Source organism: Lutra lutra, chromosome 3 (genome assembly GCF_902655055.1).
Source record: "Lutra lutra chromosome 3, mLutLut1.2, whole genome shotgun sequence".
NCBI classification, from domain to species: domain Eukaryota; kingdom Metazoa; phylum Chordata; class Mammalia; order Carnivora; family Mustelidae; genus Lutra; species Lutra lutra.
Window position 1 is genome coordinate 160,580,537 of NC_062280.1, and position 9,136 is coordinate 160,589,672.

A 9,136-nucleotide genomic window follows, 5' to 3' on the forward strand; every position below is an offset into this window, starting at 1 on the left:
CAAAGGCAGACACTAATCAGACTCTTAACCAGACACTTAACTGACTGAGCCACACAGGTGCCTCTCCTAAATAGTAATTTTTTTAAAATCTGAAAATATATATTAATGTTTGGGGAAAGTTTGTGAGAGGAGAGAAGAACAAACAAAAGAGAAAAATGGGTCGTTTAAACACCTCACTCCAAAAGGAGTACGCATAAAAGCCTGTGTATTTAAATAAATCAAATAAATGAGACCAAAAATATTGAGCTTTTTTCAGCAAAAGACATAATGGGGTATACATATTTTATTTCTCTAATTGCTATCAAGAACAGCCTTAAGCAACTCGTTTTAATTCCAAAACAGATTACAGAGGAAAGTAGGTGGCCACTGGAGAAATAAAATACTAACATAAGGAATTTCAAAATATTTCTATAAAACAAAAGAGGTCCTGATATAAATTGAGTAAACTAATAAAATAATTAGGACACCTTCGGAGAACTTTTTGAACAAACTAATAGGTATTCTCAAAAATGTTTGTGAGAAGCCAAATAAAGAAATTGAGAGATGCTGTCTTTGGAAATCTTCACTGAAAGATCCTTTTCATTTTTTAAATAAAGAGAAAAGAAAATGAAAATAAAGTTGTATTCTTAATCCTATTTGTAATTTCCATGTTCAGAGAGGCCGCATTAGGCATATTAATGTGTTTGCTTCTCCTCTAATTTACGATTCCCTTCCTTCTTTAATGAGATCTGCTCTGCAGCCCATAAAATGATTGTTATGGTAAACTGACTTTTTAAAATTAGCTACACACCAGTTGGTCCAGAAACCTATTCCTCTAGACCATTCATGCACAAAATACCTTTGTGTGAAACCCTTTCCAAATGTGTAATGACTGGAGTTCGTCCAGAAGTTTGCCTGCAGAGTCTCTCAGTGGAAGCAACCTTACAATTTCCTTTCCTCACAATCGTTTCCATGAGGTTCTCTGTCATGCAGCCACGCTCAGGCCACTTGCAGGCCGACGCGGAAGAAAACACACTCATCCCGAGTGCTGTTTCCAAAGAATGTGGCTTCTTCAACCCGCAGAGACGCTCACCAACCCAGCGTCTGGCTGGATGGCACCAAGGATGAAGGAGAGACTGACAGAAGATTCTCAGGGGAGCCAGCGGACTACTCACCTAGAAGGATCTAGCCTGTCCTTGGATCCATGAGCTCATTGTTTCATAGACTTGCAGGCTGTTTTCCCTCCATTAACTCTCACACTGCGATTCTTAACTCCACCAGAGTGACCCCTGATGGAGGAAGGCAGACAGAGAAAGGGATGGTTGGCCCAAGGATGGTTGGCCCAATTCCTCAAAGGTGAGGAAGAGAGCTACCCCATGGATGGAGATGCAATGGAGTAGGCACAGCATTTCAAAGTCCCGGAGAGGGAGGGTTGGGATGCATGCAGGCTCATTTCCCACTTAGCAGCGGACTCCTAAATCAAAGAGGCTAACAGGGCCGAATGTGTACTAAAGCAGTTACTGATTAACATAAATATTTTTCAAGTGTTTCAATTTGCCTTCATGGAAGCATCCTCCATATCTGGAAGAAAAATGAAGCTTTGCTTTAGAACAATTAATATCAGTATCTTTTGTAACACTTAAAAACTCTAAGGAAAAATAAACCGAATCAAGGGAAGCTTTAGCATTACTTAGCACATATTACATTATTCTGCTGAATTATTTTTTCTTTCTTTTTTTTTCTTTTGCTCGAGAGCGTGATAGTTTAATGTGCAAAAGAAGATTATGAATTCCCTTACCTACGCTGACAAATAAAATTCTCTTTAAGTCTATTTTACTTTTGGCATTTGAATCGAGGATATGAACATTCATTCTTTTTACATTTTGCAGATATATTAAGAAACTTCTAAGTGCAGGCTTTATGTTTGATACTAGAAAACGAGTAGTGAACAAAATTGACATACATTCGAAGTTCTCAGCATGCATATCACTCATTTTAAATAAATTCTATATATTGATAGAATTGTAGAACTGGACAATTGCTTTCTTCTGTATTATTAATTGAATATTTGAAATTGAGAAACCTGTCCAGTATCAATAAAAACTTGTGTTAGAATGTATCACCTCAAGGCTAAATTTGCTATTATCATCTAAAACATTGAAAATGTCAACCAAGAGGATAGATCCTGACGTGTCTGAGAGATCTGAGTATAGATTTAAAAAAATATCTCATTGACAAAAATCACTGTAAACAATATTTTCCAGTATATAATGGAGAAGATGACAAATCAAGTTTTGTAGTTTAAATTTTTCTCTAAAGGAATGTATCTGTTCATCCTAAATACAACTCAAAGGAAAATCGAGACTCATTTTCTAGAAACTTACTTTATGGTCAGTTGCCAAAGAGTAGTGGACAGTTCAGAAAGAGGAAGTTCCAAGTGGAAAAAGACATAAGGGAGAAAGTGAGATGGATGGAACAAAAGCCAAGCCATACTTGTCCTCTGGGGGTGTCTGGGTGGCTCAGTGGTTTAAGTGTCTGCCTCGGGGTCAAGTCATGATCCCAGGGTCCTGGGACGCAGCCCTGTGTCAGGCTCCCTGCTCCCTGGGGAGTCTGCTTCTCTCTCTCTCCCTCTGCTGCTACCCTGCTTGTGCATGCTCTCTCTCTCTCTCTCTCTCTCTCTGTCAAATAAATTAATAAGTAAATACTCATTCTGTGCATTTTTAAAATATCGGGAAGCATACATACAGGTAAAGAAGAATTGAGTGCATCAAGCAGCAAACCTTGTAACTCAACCAGGCTCTGTCCGTGGCAGAAGTGAAGAGATAAAAACTCAGATTTAGAGCCATCTTTGAAATGGGTGGCTCAGTGGGTCGAAGCCTCTGCCTTCGGCTCCGGTCATGATCCCAGGGTCTTGGGATCAAGCCCCACATCGGGCTCTCTGCTCAGCGGGGAGCCTGCTTCCCTTCCTCTCTCTCTGCCTGCCTCTCTGCCTCCTTGTGATCTCTTTCTGTCAAATAAATAAATAAATAAAAAATCTTTAAAAACGAAAGAAAATATAATCATTATTGGAAGAATAAAGTTGGATGCAAATGGTGAAATCTAAGAATAAAATGCAGTGCCATGGCATAGAGAGAGACCTAGGTGATAGAAATAGAAATGAGAGAGAGAACCAGAGAGAGGTGAGGAAGAGAGAGAGAGATCAAGAGTGGTTGATCTAAGCAAAGCATAGGTTACAAGAGCCTCTGGAAAGGAAGTGAGTGAGAGAGAGAGAGAGAGAGTGTGTGTGTGTGTGTGTGTGTGTGTGTGTGTGTGTGTGTTGTGGGAAGGGGTCCAAGGCAGGATTAAGATACCAGGCAGAGGGTAGATCAGCATTGGGCTCATTTAGTTGCAGGTAAACAGATCTGCCCATCTGCAGCTCTTATGCAAACATTTCCATATCTAGACTTCACTTGGCTTTTGCTAATGTAACATTCTGGCTGATCTTGAGGGGTGGAGTGATTGCTTAAGACATGAGAAGAAAGTGATGAGAGGTAACAGTCGAATCCCATCCCTTATTAAATTTAACAAGTGGTATGTTCATAGGCAAATCTGTGGTATGTATATTTTCAAAAAAATTAAAATCTTCTTACTCTCTAAAAAGAATTTTTGCCCTTAACAAACAGCTTAACATACTTTATAACTGCCTATAAAGGAAAGAATACATGAATCAGTTCATTGTTTTAAATTTTCAAAATAGATTCGATTTAAACACATATAAGAAGTGTTTGCAAAGGGCACAGTAAATGGGTATCCATCAAAATCAAGTTGTGGGCAATTTCTGTTTTTAACTGCACGGAAACGTTAAGTGTTTCATAAAATAGATCGTCTGAGAATACAAGTGTTGAATCATCAGAGATTATGGTTGCGGGTTTCTCACGGCTGGAAAGATGGTTGGCGATGACGTACTGTGGGCATAAAGGGAAACAGAAGGTTTGCTTTCCCTTCAAAACTTCAAAAATTTCAGTACTGGATCACAAAGTTCATTGAATGGTAATGGCCGGTATTTTGTTTTCAATAAAATGAAATGTGGTAGAATATAACGGAAAAAAAAAAAAAAAAAGCAAGTAGAGTACATCATATGTAAGACATCATGAAACTTATTTCAGTTGTGCATTTGGAAATGTGTGCCAAATCACAATGTACTCTGTATTCTTATTGTGGGTTGGAGTCAAAAGAAGTTCAATGTTACCTGCTCTAGATATGGAAGTAGGGAAGAAACGTCCCTATCCTTTTCTTTATATTCTCCTTCAGGCTATATCTTATGATATTTTTCTTTTATTCAAGTGTTTTATGAATGTTGCTTTTTATCTGATTTTACCTGCATAAAATGTTGGGAGAGAAATATGAGAAACAAGATTTTTTTTTTTTTTTTAATATGTGCACCTCCCTAGGGATGATTCTGCCAAATAAAATATCCTTCCAAGGACACCTTCTAAAATTCCAACTTTTTGTGTATTCCAGAAGTTAAAACCTGATGAAAATGTTGATATTACTAACCAGCATTAATGTGTTTGGTTTTCAGTTAATCATGCCGCTAAGTCTTAAAACTCCTGACACATACAAACACCTCATCATTATAATTTTAAAACAGCTTTAAAAGAAGAAAGCAAATGAGTCAGACTTTTTTTTTCTTTATCTGCTTCAGGCAATGAAGGAATTTGCTGTGTCTCAATGCGACATTTGAAAATTTCCCTCATTTAAACTGTCCCAACTTCAAAGCATTTAAAATACAAATCCATCTTCTTTTGGCAGTCTCAATGTCAAAAAGTTATCAAGGGAACAAAGCCCACCTCAGCTTAATAAAATGATACTTTTTATGAAGATGAAGGACATTTCCATTATCTACAGCTAAACTAAATTCTATAAACAATCACCACAATACTGAATTTAAATTACCCTGTTTAGAAAAAAAATTGTCAGAAAATAAGAAATATTAAAAACTCCGAAGAGACAGAAAATCAGAGTCAACTCAGACTCAAAAATGTAGCCCACAGAACTACCACACCAAACTACAAAAGCTGTTGGAGTAATGGAAGAGAGATTGACAATCCTGGCTTCTGTTCTCTTTTCCATGGAATAAAAGCATCATTGCACTTATGGTACTCATTTTGGATCTTGGTTTCCTTCTCAGAAAAAGTAACTTTGAAAATTCACATCATGTCGACTTGCAATCTGTATAAAGAGACCTACTGAGTAAAAACTAATATATTTATTTTTAGATTAAATATTATCCTTGACTTTCATTTAGTAAATATTTTTATTTTCCTGAACTAGGCTGTTGAATTCACAACCCAATGGTTGTGTGCCATTGGGCAAACAACTTAAATTCTCCCAGCTTCTGTTTTCTTATCTATAAAGTGGGATAATAGTTCTGCTTCACAAGGTTGCTATGACAATTCAATAAATTAGTAAATAAACCATATAATATAGTGTCTGACACACAGGAAATGCAGTAAGGATTTGATATTATTATTATCTGCTTAAGTTTTCCATCTTCACATCCTAACTCCCCAGTGAAATAGTGAGGATTAAGGAGGTAACACCTTTGAACATTAGGTAAAATGTGTTATGTAAACGCTGTGAGAGCATGGATCACATTTTGCTACATCCATAAACACTCTTATAGACAGACTATAGAATAATATTAATGACAATAACATTTAATAATCATAATCATAATAAGTAACATTTAATAGCATTGAATAACTCACACTCCTAAACCCCAAAACAACTTCCCCCTTATTGCTTTCTATTTCTTTTGAATTTTACTTTAAAAACCACAAACCCAATGACACGAAGGCTTTCCTCAGAACAAACCCTTGTTTCTCTGACACACTGGACACAAGTGTAACACACAATAGCTGACTGCTTGCTATATTGAGAAGAGGGAGTTCTCCAGCTCTCACCAGGCCAACCAAACCCTCAACCAGACATATGTGTCTCTTTTGTCCATTGCATCTTACTCTGTTCTTGCTTACTCACAGGCCAGCTTAATCTGCAGGGCTCCTGTGAGAAACAGGCAACATGGAATGTTCAGACACTGTAATCAGGGAAAAGAACCCCAAGAAGAGTGTGGTAGAGTGAAAAGAGCATCCTGTAGATGACAGGAATCTTACAATCTTACTAGTGTTGAGCCTGGATAAGGACCTCGTCTGGAAGGTTTAAAGAAGTTCCTCCAAATCTGAAATTTTTATCTAGGTGTATAAAGTGTGCATCACCTTTAAATGCCAAAGTTCCCATTTAATACAACGGCAACCCCGTAAGATGGACCTTCTTCACTGTAGAGGCTAATAAATACAGATGGAGTCTCAGCACGGCTGAGTATCTTGTGAATGGGGGAGAACAAATTGGAGCGTGGTTCATTTCTCCCGAAATCAGAGCCTGTGCTTTCCTCCTGTATGATACTACTTCGTATATATGAGCATTCATTGAATGTAAAAGTATTCTATTTCTCCACTGATAGCCAGTACACTTTTGAATATGAAATATTTCTTAAGTAATTAGGAGAGATAAGAAAACTTTATGCACTGAACAAATATTAACCAAAGGACAATAATATGGCAGGAACTTCATAATATGTCAGGGTACAAAAGTAAATATGATGTATATGGTATCCAACCTTTTAGAATTTATGCTCAAGGAGGCAACACAAAATTTATAAGAAATATAAACAAGTGTTCAATTATTGCTTCTTTGTCTTTTTTTTTTTTTTTTTTTTTGTAAGCTACCAGTGTCACTATGTACCAACAATTGTTACTGGATGCTTCTTTTTATTATTTCATTTAATCCCCATCTGTGAATTAAGTATTCATTTCCTTATATTACATATTCAGTATATTCTTGTGACCATTTATTCCCCTTCCAACAATGGACAATAATGACCAATTTCATTATATCTCTCCAATACTGAGCAGTATCCTTTAAAAAAATGCTGATTTGATAGATTAAAGAATTACATCCATTTTTGTTTGTATTTTTATTTCTAATGAGGTTGGGGATTTGTTAGTGTATCAGGAAAAATTTGTTTAGCATCCAAAAGTCAAGTACTACATGTGGCATGGTGGATAGAGAAAATATTGCTTTAAAAAGATTAGAGAGATAAAAAGAAAAAAGTTTGTGAGTATTACAAGTAAAAAGAAACAGACACATCTTCTTCAAGGTCTAGTATCACCCACTTGGTCATAGGGTTATGGCTGATGAATCTCAACAAGGAAGGTAAAATAGACATTCTGAAACATGGCTTATTTGTTGTTATTTTTACAAAGATTCTGGCTTAATAAAGTTAACTATGATTTTACTATTTGTATATGGGTTTTCTGCTCAGCTTTTACTCTTTATATATGGGCTTCAGCTCTGCCATACTCTAATGGCCTAAAATTTAATTAGGCCCCAACTGAAAAGCAAAGAATGGCTTTCACAGTCGATCCTGACTATATGTAGATTTCATAGCTAAAATTCATCCAAAAAAGGAATTGCTAATTCGAATATAATATTTGTTTGTTTGTTTGTTTGTTTGTTTGTTTAAAGTAGGTTCCACACCCAGTGTGGAGCCCAATGTAGGGTTTGAACTCACAGCCCTGAGATCAAGACCTGAGCTGAAATGAGGCATGGGACACTTAACCAACTTGAGCCACCCAAGTACCCGAATATAAAGTTTATTTAATGTACTTTCAGCGTACGTCTTGTGTGTTTGCTAATAGAGATTAACTGTCTTCTATTTGTAACGCTGCTTAAAGACCATTAGTTACTCTTAAAAAATCAGATTTGAACAAGTACCATATTTCTGGTGTCTTAACTTTCATTCTGTCTTCTTTCAGCCAAATCATACTGACTTCCCAAATGCTCACTGAACAGCCAATGAAGCTGCCCTAAGCTAGGATTATCCCAGTATGAAAATCAGATATAATGATAAAAGGTACCTACCATCTACTACACCCTTATGGCATATTCATTTTCCACAGAGCTCCCTTTTTGGTTTGGTCCCTATTTTGTTCTCTCCCATTGGTTTTGTTTACTTCTTTTTAAATTGTACGGACTGTCAGAGTTGAAGCTACAACCATTTGTAGATGAGATCAAGCTGCATCCAAGTGATATCTATGAAGGGATTTGTCTACCTGAGCTGCTTTTTTCAAAGGATTTATTTATTTGAGAAAGAGAGAACATGCATGCCTAGACACAAGCTGGGGGTGGGGGAACAGAGAGCTTAGGGAGGGAGAATCCCAAACAGGATCCCTCCCGCTGAACACAGAGCCTGAGGTGGGGCTTGATCCCAGGACCCTGAGATCATGACCTGAGCCAAAATCAAGTGTTAGTTGCATAACCAACTGAGTCACCCAGGTGTCCAGAGACTTAGTTGCTCTTTGTAATTAATCACAGGCTTATGTGACAGTGACTTAAACCATAGGATGTTGATTGTTCACTTATTAGGAAGTCTCAATGTTGGGGATTGCTGGGTTAGTACATGCTCACCCCTGGCTTTCTCCTTATCATAATAAGACAGCTGCATTCAATCAAGACATGTTTTTAATTAAAAAAAAAAGAAAAGAAAAAAACTGTCTCAGGGGTTTCCCAGGAGACTTTCTTTTCTGTATCATTGGCTAGAAATTTGTTATATATTTATTCTTATAGCAGAGACGAATCTTAACCTCCATGAGATTTAAAAAATATATATTTTCTATTGCTAAACGAAATCAGGTTTATAGCAATAGAGAAGTTAGGAAATAACATTTGCATAAAAATCCTAAAGCATTTGAGAAAAAAATTAATTAAAAAGCACAGTGATTGATCAAATCTAATCATTTCTTATATCAATTTAAAAACCGAAGAAGAAACCATAAATTCAGTATGATTGAATTTGGTCCAGGGCTAAAAATTACAAAATTTGAATATGTAAGGCTATTGCAAATAACACAATTAGATACATATCCTACATCCAAAGAAAGCTTTCTTATTGAACCATATTTTATGTGTACTCCAATTTAATTTAATTAATATATTATAGAATTATGTCTTGATCCCATTGTGCAGCAAAAAATTCAAAATTTATTAACCTTGCTCAGCCTCAATAATAAAAAAATATATGCAGTCAATTTAACACAAATATTATGAGAACATATTT